Source organism: Balaenoptera physalus (assembly GCF_965194825.1).
Source record: "Balaenoptera physalus genome assembly, chromosome: 6".
Lineage (NCBI taxonomy): Eukaryota > Metazoa > Chordata > Mammalia > Artiodactyla > Balaenopteridae > Balaenoptera > Balaenoptera physalus.
Genome location: NC_138885.1, coordinates 39289913 through 39316854, shown reverse-complemented (window position 1 = coordinate 39316854; position 26942 = coordinate 39289913). Strand labels below are relative to the sequence as shown.

Sequence of the window (26942 nt, the reverse complement as noted above, 5' to 3'; positions counted from 1 at the left end):
CACCAGTGAGTTCTAGCAGTATTGGAAATTGAGAATATAAACTAGGGCTCTCACAGACTGTATTCCCTGAATACTTTACAGATCATCTGGATTGAGATTAGCAGTGAATGCATTGCTATACTTTTTAAGTTGAACAATACAGAAAGAAAAAAAAGGATGGTTATTAAGAAAATCTCTGTTAACTCTTTTTTCCTAATATGGTTTGGCTTGCACTGCCCATGCAGACTTGTGACCACAGCCTTGTGTCTGCTGGAAGAGAGCCGTTTGCTGAGGCGACCAGGACCATTCACATCCTGTTCCCACCCCATTGCCTCCTCCTGACACCATCAGTTTGTAAGGAGGCAATGGGTCCAGCACAAGAAGAGGAGAAATTTTACTTGATGAGCAAAATTAACAGTAATTGCTGATTAAAAGGAACCCAAGAAATGGTTCATTCTTCCAGAGAATTACAGATGCATGCCCACGTTCGAGTAAAAGAAGAACTAAAAACATTTTTTAAATTCTCATGAATAAATCCATCTCCTTATAATTAGCAGAACATATAACAGAAAAGAATGTTTGACATATCTAAGTTTCCTCAACTTTAAGGCAAGAGAGAGTCTGTGAGCACTCAAGTGGAGCTGAAGTTGTAAAAAACTATAAGAAAAATGTATGAAAACTTGGGTTCTGTAAAAAGAGTCTACAACCTAGAAGAAGAGTGCTATGCTTAAAAGATACAAAGGGGGGACCCTGATGCCCAAGGAGATGGGAGGAACCCCCAAGTGAACGAGTAGGATGTGGGGGACAGAGGGGGGAGGAGAAGTGGAGGCCAGACAGGATTGGTGCCCCTGAGCCTGGGGAGAGGCAGGCGAGAGGGGCCTCTGGGAGGAGCAGGAGAGGAGCAGAGGGCGATCGCCTGGCCCACCCAGCCCGGAGAGCCTGCTGAGCTCCCAGGCCAGTACCCCTCCTCCAAAACCCCCTCGAGGCCGCATGGGTCCTTGGGGGCAAGGGAGGGAGGCCCAGGAGATCAGGAGAGGCAGGTGGGAGTGACCCTCTGGGAGGAGCAGGAGAAGAACGGAGAGCATTTGCCCCGCCCACTCGAGCCCAGGAAGCCTGCTGGGCTCCCAGGTGAGGTCCCCTGCCTCTGAGAAAAGGGGTGGGGGCAAACCTAGGCCCCTCCTGTTCCTTGAGCCTAAGCCTCACCCCCTACAGCCCCCAGGCCCTTTTCCAGCCCTGTGGGTCCTGAGCATAGGCCCTGCCCACCACCCAACCCTTGCCCTTGCTTAGGCCCCGCCCTCCACAGCCAAGGCCTTTTCCCCGTTTTTTTTTTCTTTTTCTTTTCTTTCTTTCTTTTTTTCTTTTATTCTTTTCTTTTTCTCTTTTCCCTCCTCTTTTTGACTACTGTGGTACTGTTGTATCTTCCGGTTGTTGATTCATCTATATTCTTATTTTTATATTCTTTCTAACATATCTGTTAGTTTCTTAGTCTAATTTTATTTTTTACTTTGTTATTGTTCTCTCTCTCTTTTTTTTTTTTTGCCACCCCACACAGCTTGCGGGATCTTGGTTCATGAGCCGGGGGTTGGGCCGAAGCTCCTGCGGTGGGAGCTCTGTCAGAACCACTGGACTAACAGAGAACCTCAGACCCCAGGGACTATTCATTGGAGTGAGATCTCATGGAGGGCCTCATCTCAGCACCAAGACCCAGCTCTACCCAACAGCCTACAAACTCCGTTGTTGGAAGCCTCAGGCCAAACAACCAATAAGACAGGAACACAGTCCCACTCATTTAAAAAAAAAAAAAAAAAGAGATGGCAAAAAAATATGTCACAGATGACGGAGCAAGGTAAAAACCTCCAAGACAAAATAAATGAAGAGGAAATAGGCAATCTACCTGTAAAAGAATTCAGAGTAACAATAGTAAAGATGACTCAGAATCTCGTAAACAGAATGCTGGCATGGATTGAGAAAATACAAGAAATGTTTAACAAAGATCTAGAAGAACAAACAAACAGAGATGAACAAAACAATAACTGAAATGAAAAATACACTAGAAGGAATCAATAACAGAATAACTGAGGCAGAAAAACGAATAAGTGAGCTGGAAGACAGAATGGTGGCAATAACTGCCAAGGAGCAGAATAAAAAAAAAAAAGAAAAGAATTGAAGACAATCTCAGAGACCTCTGGTACAACACTAAACGCACCAACATCCAAATTATAGGGGCTCAGAAGCAGAAGAAAAAAAGAAAGGGTCTGAGAAAATATTTGAAGAGATTATAGTCAAAAACTTCCCTAACATGGGAAAGGAAATAGTCACCGAAGTCCAGGAAGCACAGAGAGTCCCATACAGGATAAACCCTAGGTAAAACACACCAAGACACATATTAATCAAACTAACAAACATTAAATTCAAAGAAAAAATATTAAAAGCAGCAAGGGAAAAACAAAAAACATATAAAGGAATCCCCATAAGGTTATCAGCTGAATTTTCAGCAGAAACTCTGCAGGCCAGAAGGGAGTGGCAGGATATACTTAAAGTGATGAAAGAGAAAAACCTACAACCAAGATTACTCTACCCAGCAAGGATCTCATTCAGATTCAAGGGACAAATCAAAAGCTTTTCAGACAAGCAAAAGCTCAGAGAATTCAGCACCACCAAACCAGCTTTACAACAAATGCTAAAAAAACTTCTCTAGGCGGGAAACACAAGAGAAGAAAAAGACCCACAAAAACAAACCCAAAACAATTAAGAAAATGGTAATAGGAACATACATATCGATAATAACCTTTAATGTAAATGGATTAAATGCCCCAACCAAAAGACACAGACTGGTTGAATGGATACAAAAACAAGACCCATATATATGCTGTCTAAAAGAGACCCACTTCAGACCTAGGGACACATACAGACTGAAGGTGAAGGGATGGAAAAAGATATTTCATGCAAATGGAAATCAAAAAAAAGCTGGAGTAGCAATACTGGTATCTGATAAAATAGACTTTAAAGTAAAGACAAGAGACAAAGAAGGAAAGGAAACGAAGGAAACAATAGCAAAGATCAATAAAACTAAAAGCTGGTTCTTTGAGAAGATAAACAAAATTGATAAACCCTTAGCCAGACTCATCAAGAAATAAAGGCAGAGGACACAAATCAATAAAATTAGAAATAAAAAAGGAGAAATCATAATTGACACTGCAGAAATACAAAGGATTATAAGAGACTACTACAAACAACTATATGCTTATAAAATGGACAACCACGAAGAAATGGGAAAATTCTTGGAAAGGTACAATTTTCCAAGACTGAGCCAGGAAGAATTAGAAAATATAAACAGACCTATCACAAGTAATGAAATTGAAACCGTAATTAAAAATCTTCCAACAAACAAAAGTCCAGGACCAGATGGCTTCACGGGTGAATTCTATCAAACATTTAGAGAAGAGCTAACACCGATCCTTTTCAAACTGTTCCAAAAAATTGCAGAGGAAGAAACACTTCCAAGTTCATTCTACAAAGCCACCATCACCCTGATACCAAAACCAGAAAAAGATATCACAAAAAAATAAAATTATAGACCAATATCACTGATGAACATAGATGCAAAAATCCTGAACAAAATACTCGTAAACAGAATCCAACAACACATTAAAAGGATCATACACCATGATCAAGTGGGATTTATCCCAGGGATGCAAGGATTCTTCAACATATGCAAATCAATCAGTGTGATACCCCACGTTAACAAATCAAGGAATAAAAACCATATGATCATCTCAATAGATGCAGAAAAAGCTTTTGACAAAATTCAACACCCACTCTCCAGAAAATGGGCATAGAGCGAACCTGCCTCAACATAATAAAGGCATATATGACACACCCACAGCAAGCATCATACCCAATGGTGAAAAACTGAAATCATTTCCACTAAGATCAGGAACAAGACAAGGGATGTCCACTCTCGCCACTCTTATTCAACATAGTTTTGCAAGTCCTAGCCACGGCAATCAGAGAAGAAAAAGAAATAAAAGGAATACAAATTGGAAAAGAAGAAGTAAAACTGTCACTGTTTGTGGATGACATACACTATATATAGAAAATCCTAAAGATGCCACCAGAAAACTACTAGAACGAATCAGTCAATTTAGTAAGGTTGCAGGATACAAAATTAATGCATAGAAATCTCTGGCATTCCTATACACCAACAATAAAAAATCAGAAAGAGAAATTAAGGAAACACTCCCATTTACCACTGCAACAAAAAGAATAAAATACCTAGGAATAAACCTGCGTAAGGAGGTGAAAGACTTGTATTCAGAAGACTATAAAACACTGATGAAATAAATCAAAGATGACATAAACAGATGGAGAAATATACCATGTTCTTGGATTGGAAGTATCAATATTGTGAAAATGACTATACTACCCAAAGCAATCTACAAATTCAATGCAATCCCTATCAAACTGCCAGTGGCATTTTTCACACAACTAGAACAAAAAATTTCACAATCTGTATGGAAACACAAAAGGCCCCGAATATCCAAAGCAATCTTGAGAAAGAAAAACAGAGTTGGAGGAATCAGGCTCCCTGACTTCAAACTATACCACAAAGCTACAGTAATCAAGACAGTATAGTACTGGCACAAAAACAGAAATATAGATCAATGGTACAGGATAGAATACCCAGAGATAAACCCATGCACATATGGTCACCTAATTTACGACAAGGGAGGCAAGAACATACAATGGAGAAAGGATAGTCTCTTCAATAAGTAGTGCTGGGAAAACTGGACAGCTACATATAAAAGAATGAAATTAGAACACTGCCTAACACCACACACAAAAATAAATTCCAAATGGATTAAAGACCTAAATGTAAGACCGGACACTATAAAACTCTTAGAGGAAAACATAGGAAAAACACTCTTTGACATAAACCCAGCAAGATCTTTTTTGACCGGCCCCCTCCTAGAGTAATGGAAATAAATACAAAAATAAACAAATGGGACTTAATTAAAAGCTTTTGCACAGCAAAGGAAACAACCATAAACAAGACAAAACGACAACCCTCAGAATGGGAGAAAATATTTGCAAATGAAACAACAGACAAAGGATTAATCTCCAAAATATACAAACAACTCATGGAGCTCAATATCGAAAAAACAAACAATCCAATTAAACAAATACAGATACAAATATCGTATTCTATCTATATATACGGAATCTAAAAAACAAAAAAAATGGTACTGATGAACCTAGTGGCAGGGCAGGAATAAAGGCGTAGACATAGAGAATGGACTTGAGGACATGGGGTAGGAGGGGGAAGCTGAGGCGAAGTGAGAGTAGCATCGATATACATACAATACTGAATGTAAAATAGTTGGCTGGTGGGAAGCAGCAGCATAGCACAGGGAGCTCAGCTCATTGCTTTGCGATGACCTAGAGGGGTGGGATAGAGAGGATGGGAGGGAGGCTCAAGAGGAGGGGATATGGGGACATGTATATGCATATGGCTGATTCACTTTAGTGTACAACTGAAACTAGCACAGTATTGTGAAGCAACTATACTCCAATAAAGATAAATTTAAAAAATAAATAAATAAAATGTTTGAGATCAGCAATGTTCAGAGGAAGCATATTACAGCTGACCAAGCAGAAAGGACTTTGGAAATCTCTGCCTCTGCTCTGCGATCCCATTGTCCAATCCTCCTCTCATGAAGAAAGAATTTAACCTTCAGGAAGGATGGTCTGGAAATGTTTTCTGCATCGTATCAGTGATTCCACCAGATGCGGTCTTGCCTCCCTTACTTCCTAAATGGCAGGATATACAGTTTTTACGTGTATCTGAAGGCTCCAAGGAGGGTCCTGAATACTCTCAATGTAAGTAAAGAATAGACAGGGAAGGAGGCCCCCTCGTTCTGGCTGGGGAGAGCTGCCCCAAGATGTTCTCATCACTGATGTCATTTGCTTGGCTGCCTCCTGCCCTGTTAGGAGAAGTACCTGAAGGCCTCCTGGGCTGTCAGGGAGGGAGTTTGATCACAAACTCACTGGTGACTTGAGAGGTTGAACTGTTTGTATACTTACTGGCTAATGGCACATTATCTTCTACATAGTGCCTGTTCAGATCTTGCCTATTTTTTGACTGGTGTGTGTTTTTCAGGGTGTCTCTTGAACAAGAGACAAGGGTCAGAAAACTACAGTCTGCTGACTGGCTATTTTTGTAAATAATGTTGAATCAAAAGATGCCTGTTAACCCTCCTACACTGTTGGTGGGAATGTAAATTGGTGCAGCCACTATGGAAAACAGCATGGTGGTTCCTTAAAAAACTAAAAATAGAGTTGCCATATGATCCAGCAATCCCATTCCTGGGCATATATCTGGACAAAACTATAATTCGAAAAGTTACATGCACCCCAATGTTCACAGCAGCACTATTCACAATAGCTAAGACATGGGAACAACCTAAATGTCCACTGACAGAAGAATGGATAAAGAAGGTGTGGTATATATATACAATGGAATATTACTCAGTCATAAAAAGAATGAAATAATGCCATTTGCATCAACACAGATGGGCCTCAAGATTTTCATACTAAGTGAAGTAAGCCAGACAGAGAAAGACAAATATCATATGATATCACTTATATGTGGAATCTAAAATATAACACAAATGAACTTATCTACCAAACAGAAACAGACTCACAGAGAGGACAGACTTGTGGTTGCCAAGGGGGACGAGGGGTGTGGGGGAGGGATGTAGTGGGAGTTTGGGATTAGCAGATGCAAACTATTATATACGGAAAAGATAAACAACAAGGTCCTAATGTATAGCATAGGGAACTATATTCAATATCCTGTGATAACCCATGATGAAAAAGAAGGTATACATATATATATATATGTATAACTGAATCACTTTGCTGTACAGTAGAAATTAACACAGCATTGTAAATCAGGTATACGTCAATAAAATGAATTTAAAAAAAAGATGACCATTAACTTATGAAAAAAAAAGATACAGAGAAAAATATCTGTGGGGGGAAGAAAGATTTATTATAGAAACCAGAACCTGTAGGAACGTACCTGTGTTGCAATAAAAGAAAACTTGGAATTTGTATGGCCAGAAAAAGAAGATTTGATTTTTTTAAAGGCTTACATAGAGTGAGATGTGCATATGGCAGGAAAAGGTAAGAAAACAAGGCAGGGCAACTCTGTGCATTAGATCAGAATTAAAATATTTATCAGAGGCAGAAAAGAGCTGAATTTACATGGCAAAACAAACAAACAAACAAACAAAAAACCAAGTATCAACAATGGACAGGGAAAATTCTGCCATTTCTAATACAGAGGAAAGAGGCCAAGAGGGAGAAATTTTGAGATAAACATGATACATATGCAAAACAGATAGGGAGGTGCAATTTTACAGAAAGTTAGACGTACTGAAGATGAAAACAAACAACTTGAAGTGATCATCAATGACATGAACTTTTTAAAAAATAACCTTTGTAAGCTCAAAGTCTTTTGAATATGCATTAAAATACTGAATGTGACTAGTAAATTAGTAGAAAAATAAATAAGATATTTTTTTAAATTTCTAGAATAAAGATATAAACAGGCAGGTAAACCAGGTTACTTGCAAAGAACAAAATTAGATTGTTTTCATATCTACAGCCTGTAGATAATAGAGCAATATGAAGATAGTTTTGAAAAAAGAAAAGCTGACCAGGAGATTTGATCTTCCAGTAATTAGAATAAATTATATGGTTACAATAGTGATGACAGTAATATTGGGTGCAATGTCAAAGAAATTAAATTGATATCTGGAATACACTTATTAAAAAGAGAAGATAATATATAATAAAAATATAAGCATCATAAAACCATAGAGAATGATACATTATTCACAAAATGTTATTGAATGTTTGAGTACTTGAGTCATGTTACACTACACACCAAAATAAATTATGAACAAATTAAATATCACCGATAGCTAAATGTTAAAAAATACTGAAATCCTTTCAGAAATGGGCAATACAAATGAAAAGCTGCTGATCTCAGTGTGCGTAAGGATTGTACTTTAATGCATAAATGTAAAGGAAATCACATCCAAAGCAAACCAGAAATGTCTACACAAAGGTGAAAACTTCTGAGTAGTAACATCTTGAGCAAAATGAAAATCAAATAAAGGTTTGTAGTTGGTGAAGAATATGTAAGATGATTAATATTTTACTAGAGACATATTTGTAAATTATTAACATAACATCCGCACCTCTTTGTGGACAGTTTTTTTTAAAAGGTATTGATACTTGCACCTAATGGGACTTGTCAACACATCGATACAACAGGCAGCCCTGCAGGACTGCTAGCACACACTCTGAACACACTTGCAGCCACTATATCATTCAATGAGAATAATTTTGTTTTGAATAATTTTGCTCATGATTTATTTTCAGTGTGATCAACAGAGTAGTAAAAATGATAAATAGTTTAAAAATAGCTTGGCTTTTTAAAAAGTTTTTAACCAAATTTATAATTCACAGGAAGTGACCTGGAATACTTTTTTCAACTGGAAGGTATATACTTAATTAAGTCAAATTTTTAAATTTCTGGGTTATTTTGTTATTTATCTTCATAGAAAATGATCACAATTTGATTAGGTAAATGGAAATTCATTTTTTTACCTTATTAATAAAAGATGACTCATTAATGACATATTAATTCAAAGGTCCAGAGTCTCAACCATCAGCTGTAAAGGAACACTCTTAAAAATTGGAACAGAAATCACTGTGACAGTGAAATTTAAGAATTGGATGAGCAAGTTGATTGTAAGGATCACGACCTGTGTGAGACTCACTTCTTTTACATGTGATGAAAATCATAGCTTTAATGGCAAGAAGCTGTATGTGCTAAACCTCATGTTTAGCAACCTCATGTGCTAGACACCATCTAAATTCTGAAGTTCCCGAAGTCTGTATCTTATCTCTGACCCCTCCCTAGCTTTCAGTTTTAGTTCTCTCTTTAGGATTTATTAATAGAAAAGCTTGAGAAGCATTACTTTATTTTTTTATTTTTTATTTTTTTAATGTTTTTATTGGAGTATAAGTGCTTTACAATGGTGTGTTAGTTTCTGCTTTACAACAAAGTGAATCAGTTATATATATACACATATCCCCATCTCTCTTCCCTCTTGTGTCTCCCTCCCTCCCTTCCACCCTCCCTATCCCACCCTTCTAGCTGGTCACAAAGCACCGATCTCCCTGTGCTATGAGACTGGAGGAGCATTACTTTAATTAACTTACCATTTCTTTTTTAAAATAATAATACTGCATTTATCAACTGCATGGGATATTATATATTCACTAAGTACAGATCCTTTTAAAGTAGTTATGATTCATTCATTTTCATCTTTTTGAGACAAAAAGCTATAGGTGTTTAATAAATACAACTTGATGTGTTTGGAGATAAGTATAAAACACTGAAACCATTATTCCAATCAATGTCATAAACTTATCCATCACCTCCTATAATTTCTATATAGATGAAAGCATGTGAATATAATAAACCCATGTTGGCATAGGAATATTTGGAATAGGAAACAGGTAAACCATAGTATTTCCTCTTTCTTAAAGAAATCTACCAAACATAGCCTTCTAAATCAGAAAGCTTATTTTATTTCCTTGAGAACCTAAGGTATTCTTTTTTTTTTTTTTACAACTCTTTGAAGTATATTTACTTAGGAAGGGCAACATACAGCAGGGTCTTTCATTTTGTTGGATAATTTTCTTTCAATTAATATTTTCCTAGTTTAATCTTTTAAATGCCAACTTCTGTTTTACTCTTAATCTGAATTATTTGTTCTCTTCTTGGTATTCTACATTATTTGATGGTAACATACCCATATTTTATCTTTACCAACTTGGTTGTCAAATGTATACTTATCGAAAGATTTAACAAGCATCTAATTTATCCAAAAATATTAATACGAAATGTGCCACTCTATTGCTATTCTAGAGGTTATTTAATTAAACACATTTTCAAGTCTAGAATGTGTAGTTTTTTAAAGAATAAATCAGTACTAAAAGTTTTTACCTGACTTGCATTACATTTGTCATAAAGAAAAAAAATACTGATTTACACAAGGCACAAAAATCTATTACTCTTTCTGTTTACAGCCGTATACACAACTATTTGCCATTCTTTTCTAACACAGGACTCATTTTGTTTTTTCACATTCTTGGGAATTCCAATCAGTTTAATTGTTTGACAGAATTTTCTTGCCTTTCCTCATAAGGTGTAAATTTTTCAAGTGCCAGCAACATATGCTAGAATATTTCCCAGGAGTGGAAGCTAATTGCAACTTGGTTTACTGGGACTTTTGTTTGAGGGCCTTTTTGTTTGTTTTATACCAATAGGCTCTACATTTGAAACACAGGACTTAAAACCAATGACTTCCAAGCAAAAAAAAAACAAAACAAAAAACCCTACACTCTGTAAAATTACTTTGCCGTGATAGCTACATACATAAAGTTGAATTGCAATCATTTTTCACTGACATTAGTTGGTACTTTCGCTAAAATTAAAGTAGTTTTTACTTGTTGTAACAAATCTATAGTATTAAAAATGAGGCTTATGAAGCAAAGTGTGTTCCTTTGCTATTGAACAATTTACACTGAGGACCCTCATTTCGTCTTCCATCCCATCTAATATTATCTCTCTAGAATACACCTCAGAAGGATAAAATTTATAAAACTTGATAGAAAAGAATCATTATTTCTTATGCCAAATATTTGTATTCCAGGAAATAACTGTTATTTCAACAACAAAAGTGCTCTACAGTATATTTTTTCAGCAAAGCATTTCCCGAGAGACCAACAAAATCAGGCACAGTATGTATGTATTCAATATCTTTAAAGATGGTATATAAATATCTATGACCAGAAGACAACCTTATTTGATAATATGAGATGTATATTCATTTACCATTGGAAAAAGGAGTAAGCCTATTAACATGGTTCAATTACTGAATGAACTCTCCAACCCTTACCTCATTTTTGACACCCTCATAAAGTATTTATTTCACTCTGAATTCTTTGACCTTTAGCTCCTATAATTCAAGCATCTGACTTGGACTTAAATAATTATTGATGCACATTTTCTATATTCTCAACACTTCTGAACTAATTTAAAATAGATACGAATTAGTATGCAGGTTGTCATATGTTGTTGAATAACTTGAACTCTAGTTTCATACTCAACAGTCTTTATCAAAGAAGCTGAATGGTTCTTTTAAATAAGTCACTACGTCACCATCAATTACAAGTATGCAATCAATTATGTTAAATGTTTTTTATCTCTAGAATGGCTTGATGAAATGTTACTCCATTTAAAGAACAACAACCCTTTAGATTGGGCAGGTTATGTCAAGTGAGTTGAATATGTAGTTGTGTAGGGATTGTGGTAGACCCTATTATTAGTTACCATTTATAACAGTGCATCTCCCTGCACTGGCCCTGCACATGGGAGGATTATACGTGTGTGGTATCCTGGCTGTGTGACTTCCTTGGTCCCATGAAATGAAGACAGACCTGACATATGCCACTTTCAGACAGGAGCTTAAAGGCTAGCATGTAGCTTGTCATATCTGTTCCAGACAGAGGCTATTCCTTCAATCTGGGACCCAGAATGAAGACAGTACAGAGCTGAGCAACAGAAATCTGTTCCTAAAGTCTATCCTGGATGATACAGGGGCCATAAATTGAAGTACGGTAAATCAAAACCCCGATGCCATTTGGTCCTTTGTATCATTCTGTTAATGTTTACTTCATTAAATCATTATAGATCTTTTATTTATTTGGAAACATGAGTGAACACTAAGCAAAGTTTATGGGAAAAAAGTAAGTGTAAGGATTTTTTTGATACAATGGAAATCCTACACAAAGTAATTTAAGAAGTGATCCCTCTAACATCTCTCTGCCCCTGAGTCAGATTGGACTCATCAAAGTAGAAGATTCAGAAATATTTCACCTTTAATAAGTAAATTTAGCAGATTCATATGCTAAGTGAAAAAAAAATAATAAATATGAATTAGTAATCATAGACATACATCATTTCTTTGGTAAATCATGTCATATATAAATCATGTCTTTGGTAAAAGCAATCTAATTACTTACAATGACAACTCCTGACTACCTTTAGTTCACCCTGTTTGGAGTTCCAGCAAAATTAGTAGAATTGCTACTTACTCACCAATAGCAAGTAAGTACTCTACATAACCCAAGTATTAGTTAACTTTCTTAGAGCTTGCATTTGAAAAATAGCTCAGCTACTTTCTCCAGTTACTGAAATTTGCACCGTGATTTGATTTGTGTTACACTGGAAAAAAATAATTTTGTTTGACTTTAGAAGATAAAGTAACATGTGTTATCAAAATGGCATTTTATATGGAGTGGAAAAATTATTTAAAATAAACTGTGAAACAACGGATATAATAGGAATAAATGGGAAATAGTTGAGTGTTATTCAATTTCTTAAACATAAATTAGACATTTTTGAAAACTGACTTTTTCCAAGATTCTGGAGTTCTACTCAGTACTGTGAAAAAGTAGTAACTGAACACACAATTTCTAAAATAACTACCAAAAAATTATTTAAAACCTAGACTTTGATGTAACTGAATAACTTTATTCCCTGTTTTTCATCAGTTTTTGTTCCTGAAGTTAACCTAACACAGATTTAGAAATAATAAACTCTTGAAAATTGAAAATTTAATTTAATTAAGGAATTCAAATAAATTTTTAATCCAAAGCAGAGTATTCTTAGTATCATGCAGCTTTAACATAGAATATACCATGCTTATCTTTGGGTTTAATTATGTAAAAAAAAAAAACCAGAAAGAAATAAATGAATTAAACCTTCTTATTTACATATTTTGGGAAGAAAAAAAGAAACTAAAAATTATATTGATGAAGGTAGGTCTGGGAATCACATGTTAACCTTGCACAAATAAATACCTTCTGACCTGAAATATCCTGTGAAAATTCTGAGGACAAATAATAGCATTCTCTATGTGTATATTTTTCAAAATTAAAGGAATTGCTAGAATATTTAACTCCAAAATGCAAAGCAACATGGACTTCATGCTTTTTCCTAACTAATGGTTTTTAACATGAAGGTCATATTCAACTTTTAGGAGCAAATAAAAAATACCATTTGCAATGAAAATATGACAAATATAATTTTCTTAGGTCATTTGCAAGCTTTTCCATCAGCAGCACAGAAATCAAATTTCTTTTCTTTCTCCCAGAAACTCTTGAAGTGCCAAAACTTTTCAGCTATATTTAGATTTTCCAACTGTAGCTCTATCTGGTCTTATGTCTTACGGCTCAAATTTTGGGTTAGAACCTCTATAGTTGCTGGCCTAACAATGACCTATGACAACCCTGGGTCCTGTTGATCCAGACCATTTTAAAACATAGCATAAATATACAATAGTCTCTGATTTTTAAGAGGCCAAGAAAGATACTATCTTGAAGACTCTGAACATACTGTTCCATGAGCATTTGCTGTGATTTTTTCTCTTGTAACTTTTCAAGCCAAATTATGTTGCCTCCACCTAATGTTGCAAAAACTTTGGGTGAAAGCCCAAAGTGATTCTGAGGCTCTGGTATGGTTCTGTGTAACCTGGCATCTTTCCTGGAAGTTAACTTTGTTAGGCGGCTATTTCTATAAACAAACTGAGTAATAGAAAAGACACATGACGAGATGAAATGCTACTACCTGCATTTTCTCTACAACCCTGTAAGGAACTAGTGCTTGGTAGTTAATTATTAGAAGCTGACACCATGAACTGGGTTTCCACAACCTTTACAAAGGCCTTTTATACTGGCTGGATTTTACTTTCAAATATGTTATTTTTTTCTTCTAAAAATCATGCCATTGAATTTTCTTTGTAGGCATATTACTTGTATCAATTAGCTCTTGCTCTGTAACAAACTAGCCCAAAATTTAGTGGTTTAAAACAATAATCTTGTATTTGTTTACAATCAAGAATCTGGGTTGCTCTTAGATATTCTTGAACAGTGATATGATCACAAGTCCTGGACCTCCATGACAGGTGAGTCAGTACACTAGGCAGCAGGAGTATTTCTGGATGTCATTCACACATCAGCCTGGCTTCCCATAACTTATCAATGCCTGCAGCAAGCTCAGGCTATGGTGCAAGCTCTTTGACTCTTGAGTCATATGACTCAGAGAATTCAATGAGGAATTACAGTATAATGCTGCTGTGGAGTTTGTGGCAGTTTATAAAAAGATCCTCACAATGAAGACCCCCAGGGCTGTAGAGGAAGGCTTTGCTTCCTTCAGTAAAGAAATCCTCACCAACTAAAAAGTAGCTCCTGGCCTATTACTGGGTCAGAACAGACTGAGCACCTGATCACAGGACGTCAAGTGACTATGTGACTTCAGCTTCCCATGATGAGCCAGGCATTGTCAAATCCATTGAATAATAATATTGGACAACAAACCATGGATGGAAATGCTACATTTAGAATTTGGCCCAAGCAGGTCCAGAGGGCCTAAGTAAGTTACATGAACACATGGCTCAAAGCCCCATTATATCTGTCACTATTGGAGTAGTGCTTCTCCCTGAGCTTGCACCTATGGCCTCACGTAAGTTCCTAGAAGCCAACTGATGAAGGATGAAAAAACTCAAGCCTGATTCATGAATGGGTCAGCTCAGTATGTTGGTGAACACCAAAAATATGAACTGCAGCTGCACCATAGGCCGACCCTGGGGTGAGCCTGCAGGACAGTGGTGAGGAGAAATCTTCCCATGGGGAGAAATATAAGAAATAAACTTGACTTGTTCGCTCTGTAGAGAGTAGGGCAGCCTGAGGTAAGCATATAGACTGATTTCTGGAAAGTGGAGAATGACTCTGCTTGTTGGTCAGAGGCCTGGAAGGAAACAGTCTGGAAGACTGGAGGTAAGTCAGTGGGCTCATGGGAGTGGGCACAGGACATGCAAATCATTGTGTTTCACCTTCATGTCTTAATGTCTACCAGAGAGTAAGTACACCAGATGACTTAATCAGTTGAAGTCCTCTAACCTTTGTCTTTAGCTACTTGGAACTTGTATAATACACTCATGAATGGAGTGGCCCTGGTAGCAAAGATGGAAACTATGTACAGATGCCAAACCATGGCTCCCTCTAACCAAGGATGATATAACTCCTACCACTGCTGATTGCTCAGTCTTCCAGCAGCAGAAGCACAACTGACTCCTTAAAAGAGACTAACCAGGTGCCTGATAGCAAATTCACTGTATCAGAGCCCTTCCTTTGAAAGTGGATCCTGAGATCCACTGTTCTTACTAAATAACATATTATTTGGTAGCAATCCACCTAATAGAATAATGGAATGACTTCTTAAAGTCTCAGTTAAGGTGATAGCTTAGGGATTAGACCCTGTTTGGTTAGGGTGTTGTATTCCAAGATGCAATATATATATACTGAATCATTATCTGATGTATGTTACAGTGTCCCCAATAGCTAGATTATATGAGTCCAAGGACCAAGAGGTAGAAGCAGGAGTAGCTCCTGTAGTAACCCATCTGCAGCATTGATGCTTTTGACTTTTGCAACTTTGGCTCTGCTAGATTAAAAATTCTTGTTCTTGGGATGGGGGAGAAGTTTGCTTCTGGCAAGGATTAGTAATGGAATCACTGAACTTAAAGCTATAATCACTGCTATGTAACTATGGATACTAAAGCAGTGGACCAACAGACAAATAAAATAGCTGCTATAATCATGAGGATAACTGGCCCTATTATAATGAGAAGGTGAAGTTGCTTCTGTACAGTGGGAGTTAGAGAAATGATTCAGGAACTCGGGGAATTCACTGACATGTGTCTTGGTGTTTCTGTGCCTGGTGAGAGCAGTGAACTGTCAACTGCAGCAAACAGAGCCTGGCAATGTCAAAAAACTAAGGGCTCAAATCCGTCAGGTATGAAAGTCTGATTCACCTCATAAGGCAAACACAACAGATTCGTTGCAGTCCTGACTGAGGGTGAGGAAAATCTAGAATGAGTGGTACAAGAAGATGATGATGAATAGCAAATATGACCTCAGACACAGTGGCAGTAAAGGAGTGTAACTTATTCCACCACAACTTCTTTACTACCTCTTTTGAAGAAACTGAGGCCAGCCACCATCTTGGAATATTCAGAAATGGATTAAGGTTAACATGAGGTCCAAGTCAATTTGAGTATAGCAAGGAGTGAATTGCATCACATGCTTCTTGTGTCCTGCCTCACATCCTCTTGGCTTTACCTGTGACTCTAGCTGTAGCTGGTGTAAACATTTCTGTGAGGGCTTCACATTCCTTTGTCCTGACTTCTTCTTGCCTCAAGCATGCACCAGGTATCTTTCACTTTCTGTCACTGATATTCTCTAGTCTAAGGAGTAGGACACCTGAAAGAGCCTTCTCGGTGCACACACACATACACACACACACACATACACACACATGTGCAGCCTAAAAGTCAAGATTTAAAGATATTATCCCATCCGAGGTGACCCTAAACCAAAGGGATGAGAAGCTGATGAACAAAATGAACAAATGCTTCATTCTGTTAATCCTAGGGTGAAAATTCTGACAAGCATCCTAGCCACTTTGACCCACTCAATAATGTCCCTTGTAGTGCCTTTTCCTCCTTCTCTGTTTCACTCTTGCTAGTTCTGAATTCTTGCTTTCTGGGACACCTCGCAAATAAACTAGTTGCTACAAAATTCCTAGTCTCTAACTTTGCTTTGAGGGAGAACCCTGCCTAAGCCAGAGGGCATAGATGGCAAAACTGTTTGCTTAAAGAGAATTCAAACCTAGCTTCCTATGAAAGGAATGGATCATTCCTCCACTGAGATACAGCTGTCACTGTCATAAAATTTAGCATAAACAAATACACCATTAAATGCCCTGCTATAAAATGTAACATCCAGCAATTACATACTAAAGGATTTAAGGTGACATCATTCATTATAGTATGTGAATGATTCTCCTGGCTAAATGGGAATTTAGTGTTAAGTAGCTGTAAAAGCTGCCAAAAAGCAAATGTTATCGAAACAAACATTAGCAACTTATGACTACAACCTGGAGCATCCTGACCATAGCTACTCTCTCTATTATGGAGCCATTAGAAACCATGATAGGGTTGTATCCAAGTTGAATAGGAAAATAATTTACTTGAAATTTTATACTTATAGGTGAAAGAGACTGGGGCATAATCATTATAGATTTTACTTTCTTTCTAAGGTTTTATTGTTGTTGTTCATATCCTCTTCCTAAATAGAGACAGAGGAGGGGTAGGGGATTAAGCGATCTTCCCAGGGAAAATTAGCAATGTTCTTCCATGAGTCAAATTAAATATTTTGAGGGAGAAAACATTTTAAGTGGCAAAAGTAGGTAGTTATCGAGGGTATTATCAAGTATGCATTCACAGAGTGGAAATCGTAACCAAGAATTTAACAATAAAACCCACAGTCTTACTTTAAAAATAGGCATTTACAAATTTTTTTGCAAAGATAATATGCATTTGATATTATGATTCTCCCAAGTTAGTGCAATGGCCTTTTGTTATCTGACTTTTACTAAATTATAAGGTGGTTTAAAGATGTAGGCAAATAGCTGGTAGAAACTGAGTATTAACTATTAAATATCATCCCTGAGAATTCAGGATTGAACTTCAACTTTCCTCCTGGGGTAACTTTAACTCATTATCTCCTATAATCTTTAAAGACTTGTGATCTATGTTAAGTATACACTTTAAGGATCAGGATTTTCATTACATACAATGAAACATTCTACAGTTATTAGAAACTTAAAACATACACTGAAGTTGCAAAGATAACCTTACTGCTTCTGATTAAGAATGTGTTAATTCACTGATGCTTGAGAACCATCAAAATTTCTTAAATTACATTTTAACTATTATATTTTTGATAAAAAGTGCAGCGTGAGCTGAATATTTGTCATTTAACTTGTAAATCCATGAAGAAAGAAGACTTCGTAAGCCTCTGAGTCATTAACAATTAATCAGATTTCTTCAATATAACAATTGAATGACTGGGAAGAAATCTTGAATTTTATGAAGCCCTACACACTTCTCTCTTTTGATGCTGTAAATTATGTTATTTCCAAAATCAAGCTCAGTAAGCGGTAACTTAAAAAAAAAAAATCCATGCTTAGATCCAAAAGAGGGATTACAACATCTCACATATATTCTTATTTAAGCAATATAGGATAACTTTAGATTCAATAAATCTTCCTAATATTTGACTACATATTTATTTTCTAACAGAAATGAGTGTTGATAAAATTCATCAGTCAATAACAGCCAAGAATAACTTCCTTAGATAAGTCATGGAAAATATACTTTCATATTCAGGACAAAAATTACACAAGTGTGTCATTGCCTCCCCTGAATCCTCCATTCTATGACAGGACAGAGAGAAAGGACTGCCATCAGATGAGTAACATCTAGGGCCATGGGATTTCAGGTTTATACTTAACAACATAAAGAGAGACCTCCTTTGAATACCTCTCCAGAGCACCCAGCCAAGTCAAATCAGCAAAGTCAGTGTTGAAATGCCAACTGGCCACCAGATGGCAGCAATGCTTTTATGAATAATGCGGCATTATGTGCAGTCCATCTAAGATTTCCTACGTTAATAATAGAACAATCCTTACTCTAGCAAAAGGACAGATTTGTTCCTAATGAGGCCAGCCATTTTTTTCATGTCACTAGTTATATTTTGTGGGATCTATTTGCTTTCTAGAATTTGGGCCCCCCCCAACATATTTATTTTCTTACACATTAAACATTAAATTGTTGTTGAATTTCATTTTGATATCGTGGTAGAAAATGCCTGTGGCTTGAAACAAATATTTTCCTTTCTGATGGACAAATAACATCTGCGGTTGTAAATGTTCCAGTGTAGCTGTCAAAAGAGAAGGGTTTCACATAATTTCCTGCCACCCTCATCAGTCATCCTACACATCAAAAGAGTGTGTTCATAACCTCCCTTCCCACGAATTGATTTCAAATCTATCACAGATCTCAAATATCAGAAGCTTCTCTTCTACTTGATCATGGGTGCGAGAGTTTTGAAAAATGAAGCACTGTTTAAATTCAAGTTTAAAAAAAAAATCCCCCAAAACTATCAAGGTCTATATTACTCGGGAAGGGAATCCTCAATATCAATGTTTCTTTCCCTTTTTGGGCTGTTTGCAGCATTTGTTAATTTTTCCACTGTAAATTTTTTTGGTTTGCACATGTTCACCAAGGAAGTCAGACTTAGAATTTCTCCCAGTGCTGGAAATAAAATGTTAGGCAAAGTGGTGGGATGAAGGCCAAGGATCTAATAGCTCTCTACTAAAAAGAAATTCATCTAAAGCCTCCAAGTGAATGTGCCTCCCTTGGTCAAACCACCTCATACTGATCTGATATCTGAAAACAGTTTAAACAGCTTCCTTCCTGATCCTTCCCCAGCATCAGGCCTTTCATTTCATTGTTTCTCTTAGATCATTTCTCAACACTCTGTCAAGATAAAAAACCAGCCTCCTCTCCTTTTCAAATACGGAGAATCCTTAACTGTCCTGCAGTGTTTACAGCCTTGCTTTTGAATATTTATTTTCTACTAAATTTTTAGTAATATATTTAACTCATATATTGAGAGGCTGCATAGATTCTACAAGTGGCCTCTCCAGTTCTGTATGAATGCTGGCATTTTCCTTTAATTTTAAACTTATTTTTTTTCTTGTGTACATTTCATACCTTTGTTATGGATGCTTGCTTTGTTATTTTCTTATACTGCTTTAAACACTGCTTTGAGGTTTGAGAGTTTTGCTCACCACTGCCCAGATTCTTCCCTGCTCAGTGACTTGTGGCATATAAATGCTGTGAATATATATTTTTTTCTCTTGCCTTCAGGTCCAGCCTCATTACCTTATGTTTCTAAAAACTGAATGGCATCAACTATATCTCTGCCAGTGATCCTACATTATCCAAAACCACTCAATTTTATTTCACCCTGTGTCACCCTCATGGACAAGCTATAAAATGTGATACCATTTACTGGCCCCATCTATTATTTACCAGCTTTAGGGATTAAATCGCTCCTTTTTCTGGAAAAAGCCTGTTTACTATTAAAAGAAATCACACTCATCATGAAATAAACACGGTTGTTCTCCTTTAAAATATAAAATAAGAATATTGAAACAGATATGAAAAAGGAATAAATTGGTTTGAATGTTGTCTTGCTGGCATCAGTGTAATATCTTTTTTACTTTACAAGAGGAAAATTACAAATGGAAAAACCATAACACTTGATGATTCTACTTTGATGCCATGAAATCCCCTACTGGCAGTGGTGGCTTTTGCTCAGGTGGGTGTTATGAAGTCCCAGGTTTGATCCCACATAACTCAGCTAGCCTCACTCTGGTTCTGCAGACATGGGGAACTGCACTGTTAGCCCATGTATGGCTCAGTGACCAACACACCAGTTCTACCAAAACATCAAGAGACAGAGTGTGTTCCGTAAGAGGAGGGGATTTACATCATGATGCCAATAAATGAAGAACGGCATGTTGCATTTAGCCTGGTGTCAAACTAAAATCCAGAATTTATTACAAATGGACAATTCTTATCTTTGAGTAGATGGAGCCAGCTATTCCAGAAGGCAATGTGAAGTGAGCTAACCAGTGACATAAGCCCATTAGGTAACACACATCCATTCTTCTGCTAAAATATTAGAAGTATAAGAAGACAAGTCGACATTTTCTCTCTTTTTTCTTTATATTTTTAATTTTGATTAATTTTATTTTATTTTGGAACCTTAAAATCTTGGTTCTCTTGGCTAATTTGAGACTAAAAGGTACTAGTATGGCTATTGTCAAACTTTACTGTCATCCAGTAGCATTCTGCTTTGATGATAGTTTAAAAACAAATGAAGACAGTGAGGTAGAAGACAGTGAGGTAGCATTGTGCCCTTCGGTAGTTATAATAAAGAAGCTGTGCAAATGAGACCATATCCTCACAGACTACCATGCTTCATGGAATCACCAGGCAACATAAGCTTGCTATTGTTTTATTTGATAATACACCCAAGGTATCAGTATCTTAATTCTATACTTGAGATTATACCTGTTTTTTACAGAGATCTTTATTACTTCTCAAAAGTTGAACCAGAAAAAAGACAGTGGTTTCCAAGTAACATGGTCTGAACAAATAGGCATGTTCTTTATTTGAGGGGTGTACTTGCCATCCAAGGACTTGTTTCTGTTTCTCTTTTCATCAGTCAGGCTAACATGCTCTTTGGGTCTCACCTCAGATTTTTGCAATCAATTTTATTTCCTGCCCCCAGGCTCTCTCCTTTGCAGTAAGTCTTATACACGCTTAACGTTAATATCCCTAAATCAAATCCCCAATTATAAAAAATTATATCATTCCACTCATCAAAATTCTTCTATGAAATCCCACTGGTAAAAATGAAGCCAATATCATAAAAATAATATCCCTTCCCCTTCAATCACAAAATAAGTGTTGTCCTGATATCTAAGTAGGGGAATAAAAAGAGTTACTGTTGCCTCTCATTTGGGGGCATAGTTGTTGCACTTGTCTCTAAGTTCCCTTTTGCAAGATGCTCTCAATAGCTTGGTAGAGGCTTTCAGGGCAAAATGCTTTTCTTAAAGTGTTTACTGGGATATGACATTAATTAAATAACTTGTATTGATTAGATATTACATTAATTATACTATTTACTTATAGACTAGGATATTAAAAATAATTTCAGTAAGGTTTGAGGACACATATCCTTAGACAATGAATGAACAGATTTTCAATGGTATATTTAATCTTAGTCTCTTGGTTAAGTTCATAAGGTAGTACAGAGAATACAGAGACCCTGAATTGCATTTCACAGAGGCATACCTCTCCTACCCATTTTCTTCCAAAATCCACATCTGGAATTGTTCTCAAAAGTACTGTGAGATGATGTGGTTAGAAGATGAATACAACCCCATCTTATTTATGTTAAAAATCAGTCCTTTGGAGTTGCTTTCAAATACAGGGCTGTTTCATTTTAACCTTAACACAGATGGGAGGCAGGTGAGTTAAAGGCTTCTCTCTTATTTCTTTGGTGTGAAAAACTGTAAGTTGGAGGAGGGATCCTACCCTGGGTTCTACATAAAGTTACAACTGACATCGCCAAAACTGGAACACACGTCCCCAGACTCTTGTGCTCTCTCCACTGAACCTTCTGAATGATGGATGAATATCTAATAAGTAGATAAAATGATTGGGGACAAGAAAAAACTAAAAAAAACAACTGTATTAGACATTAATGCTGCTCTTACTCTGGTTTATTTTTAATGCCATGCCTTTCTTTTAAGATACTGTGAGTAATTCTCTAAAGTGAAACCAGCTTTACTCGAAATCTAATGCATATATGAATGTGAAGAATCATCCTTTTGCATTTAGTCTAACTACAAGCATTGAAAAATGAAAGAGAAAATTGATAAAAGCTCAGATTTGTTTTAAACCATCACTTTTAACAGAAGGAAATGGATAAAAGCAAAATACCAGTAGTTTTCCTTTTGGCTTAAAATGACATTTTCCAAGATGTTATTAAATTATCTTCGCATTAATAAACTTAAGTAGTACTTAAAGATTTTAAGCTAAGACATATTCAGATCAGGAAGAGCTATCAAATTATGTTTAAATGTAAAGCATATCCATGGAAAATATTACATGAGTACGTTTAATACACATTATAGTCAGAAGACTCCATCCAAAGTCAGAAAAGAAATACAACTAATGATAAATCTATTCCGAGATTTACTTTTAGGGACAGAATTGGCTTCCTTGAGATATTTTTATACATTAAAAATGAATCTCAAATCCAAGAAATTTGGCCATGGTTTTTGTTGAGGTTATAAATTGGTGGTGAGAGGAAAAAAAACAGACTTTCATCTTCTTGAGTCATTTAATTTTCTTCTGCCTTTAAGGCAGGCAATTGATATAGTTCTAATCAACCATAATTCATTAATAGTAGAATTATCTTATTTAAATCACGTAATCTGTAGATGAGCCCGCTGCATGTTCATGGGTGAAATTTTTTGAAAATTTTATTTGAAAGGAAACTCAAAAAAACTGAGGCCTAGTCACTGGCTGGCTCTTAGAAAAGGTTTAATTATTTCAAATGAGTAATCAACTACTGTTGTAATGAAAAGGACCAAGAAAACAGATAGTATTTTTCTTATTCTTAACCCCCATTTTAAAAAGTGACTAGAGTTGACACTCCAGAAATCATCTTGGAATACAGAGCCTATATTGTGGACACAATTTCTTAAAATTTTTTTATGACAATGAATTTTTTTTTTTTTTACTAAAACAATGCAATTTTCGCCTTAGCAGTAACCACTGAATTGATTAAAAGGTTTCCAGTCTTCTGGTTTAAAAATGCAGTATGGGATATAGTCTCTATCTTCGTATATTCTTTGGGGAGGCAAAACTAATTTACATGACAGGAGTAAAGAATATTTTAGTGCTAAATTAAAAGGCATGGAATTAATTACAGTGCTTGGAACCATCATATATTTAATAAGAGGGCAGCTTCTTGGAGGTTGGGAATGTTTTAGAGGTGTGTCATCTATTTATTTGATAGCCATATCATGAACTCCTTTTCCCCAGACTTTGTTTGTTTAGCTCAGAGAGCCTTATGTTCAAAGGAAGGAAGGAAACCTGAGTGAAACTTTTCCTTCAACTTTGAAACAAAAAGATATTAGATGTTTAAAAATTACTGATTGTTATAAATTATTTTACAACCATTTTCTCAATTGAACTTCTATTGAAAGGCTTTGTAAATGCTTGACGTATCCGTGAGGAAAGAGAAGGTGACAGAAGCACTGCTTATGTTACAGATGCTGCCTGACAATACTGCCATCCTTTCACATGGTTTTATTTAGTTATTACAAGTATCTCTCTGTAAATGACATTTAGGATTATTTAAGATTATGTTGTAATCCTTTTAATCCTCAGTGCTTTAAATTTCAGGCTAAACACCAAAGAGCAAACTAGCACTTAGCAGAAATGCTTAAAACATGTGATTTGAACATAAATCTTTTTATTCACTCTTTCCCTGATGAAGACCTAGGGTTGCTCTTAACTAAGAAAACTTGTACCACATTTCATTACAATTTACTCGGTTGCTAAATGCTTTCTCAAGCTACATCAAACTTGTGATGGTCCTTGACAATTATGCTAAATGCAGAATTGAACAAAAGTTAGCAGCAATGAACATTTACTAGTTTAACTTAGAGTGTGTATGACCCTTATAATAAGTACAATATGTCTTTCAGTGTTGGTAGTGTATGTGTGTGGAAAGGACCATTCTATTTCTTAACGTCAAGCTATTACATGTGGGTATATACATTGACACATACATCATATATGCATACAAGTATGTACATTTATACTTTAAACACATATTATGACTTGTCTATGTCTACTTTACATATATATATTATAGAAGTTGCTAAATATCTTTAATATATTATTTATTATTAAAGCCACTTATGTCAAAAACTGCTCTAAAATAGGCAGATGTCCTTGAACTCAGCCAGTGAGCATCATTCTGAATTACTGAGAATAGTTGAATACAAAACCTAATTAATTAATGCTGTCACAGTTATGTTACTACGTACCAATCAAATAAGATTCAATCTACATCAAGAGTTTAATAAGACTTTGACTATAAAGAAAATTTGACTTTTAATGCAAAAAGAAAATGAACTCAAATGTCCAAATGACATATACAAAGGAAACAAATGAAATCCTTCCATTTTTTTGTGTCACAAGTGTTTGCTTCTGAGTCTTTCAAGCATATCTCAGGCACATATTTGTTTGTTCTCCTCTTCATTTTAAGTTCAACTTCTCTAGAGACATTGTAATTATGTGGCATATAACTGCTAATCCATCAACTTTTTAAAGACAGATTTCAAATTTTAAATTATTTCTAATTTTGCTTTTCCTTGATTTTTCTTGAACCAAAAATCTCAATAGTCATTTGCTATCTGTAATCTATAATTCATAGACTGAGATTGAACACCATGCCTAATTCAAACTTGGTATTCTAAAGCTACTTCTGATGTAGCACATCGGCTGAAACTGTGATGGTCTTTTCCACTGAGGAAGAAATACTTCATTATCCTGTAGGTAATGAAACTCTTGAACACACACACTCAGATACCCAACAATGCCTTAATACCATGTTTTTGAGATATAATCATGTTTATTCTGATCATTTGCGAGTTATTCCAGCTAATGTACCTAATCAAATATTGATGCAAGTCATCTAGAGCTAGCTCTCTGACAAATCCTTCCCGATGCTTTTTTGTTAACAGAACTATAAAAGCTATCTCTATTGTTCCTCTCGAAATGCTTACTTTCACTATGGATACGTATTAGTCAATTTTACCTAAGCTCATGTGTTTAGGTGATGAAAAGATTTCAGCATGACAAGAAAACCACATGATTCACCCCAAAAAGAATGAAGCAGGAAATGAAACCTGAATCTTTCTTTAGTTTTATTATTTGCAACATCCTTATCATCACCTCTTGTTTCTCTAAACTAAAGGGTACAAGACAAAAAAAGATAAACTGGATGTAAGAAAACCGAAGTCCCATGAACTGCTCAGGTACCTTACAAACAAAGCTAACTGGCAAGATTTTCACCTCCGAAAGGCTACCAAAAGTGAGAATAGTTTTAATATCTTTGGAAGTACCTACATTCAGAAATAAGAAAAATGAGTAAAATATTATAACAGAGGTAGTCACACCCTGAAAAGGTTAGGATGATACATATTATCAATGTAGTGGTTTAAATATACATCTATGCATATTATATTCACAGCTATGTAAAATTATACTTAAATATTTTCTTCCACATTTGCAGCCCTGTACACATCATACGTATTTGATTATCATCCTCATTTGTGATCTAACTTAAGTCTTCATAAGGTTAACAGAAGGAACTGAAAAAGTCTTCCTTAGTTCAACTCCGAGGGTTTCTACTACTCAAGAATTATGTCAGTGTCAAATTTTAATGTCTTTATTTTTGTTTTGTTTCGTCTTTTTTAATGTCTTTATTTTATAACATTGATGATTAGGATGCTAAACTCACAATACATAATAAAACTAAACCACTTAGCTCACCCTGCCCTGTTCAGAACTAGCCATACTGATTATCTAGGTTGTCAGAGAGGCTAGGATTATAGCCCCTAAATTTTCTTATTTATAGCAGAATAAAAAAAAAAAAAAAAAAAGCAAGAAATTGGGAGACAGAGTATATCACTGATCTACAATTCTTCACTTTAAAACAAAATTTAATTTTACTTCTTGATTCTGTAAGTTCACCTTCTAATCACTTTTGGCTTTAGTCCTTTGATTTCTTGGCAAGTATGTTTAGTTTTCTTTATTTCTTTTTTTGTTTTTCTTCTTTCCTTCCTTTCTTTCTTTCTTCCTCATTTTTGGTTAAAACGAAAAACAAAAACAAAAAAAACTCTACCATATAAAAATGAATACCTAAATAGAATTCAACTATAATCAGAAAAATAAGTTATTCCATAATATGTTAAAAGTGTTTTTTCATTTTGTTTTGTTTTGTTTTTTTAATTAACATTAAGTCCAAATTATTTGGCTAGACCTCATTTAGCATTTGGAAAATGCAAAAACAAACTGAAAATCAGTTTTTTCTTCCCAGTGAGAGTTCAGATAAGAAATGTCACCTACCTATACTTCTATAAGACCCAATACATTAATTTTAGTGATACATTTAAGAACAGAATTGACTTTTCTTCAAGGGCTAAAATGGTCTCAGAAGACATTTGATATAATAATTATAATCTAGTT

General features: G+C 35.6%; 1 protein-coding gene across 3 annotated transcripts in view; it reads right to left on the bottom strand.

Annotated features, from left to right (window-relative positions):
• ARHGAP15 (Rho GTPase activating protein 15) overlaps nucleotides 1–26942 on the bottom strand; it is a 618973-nt gene that overhangs the window by 460471 nt on the left and 131560 nt on the right. The window lies entirely within an intron of this gene.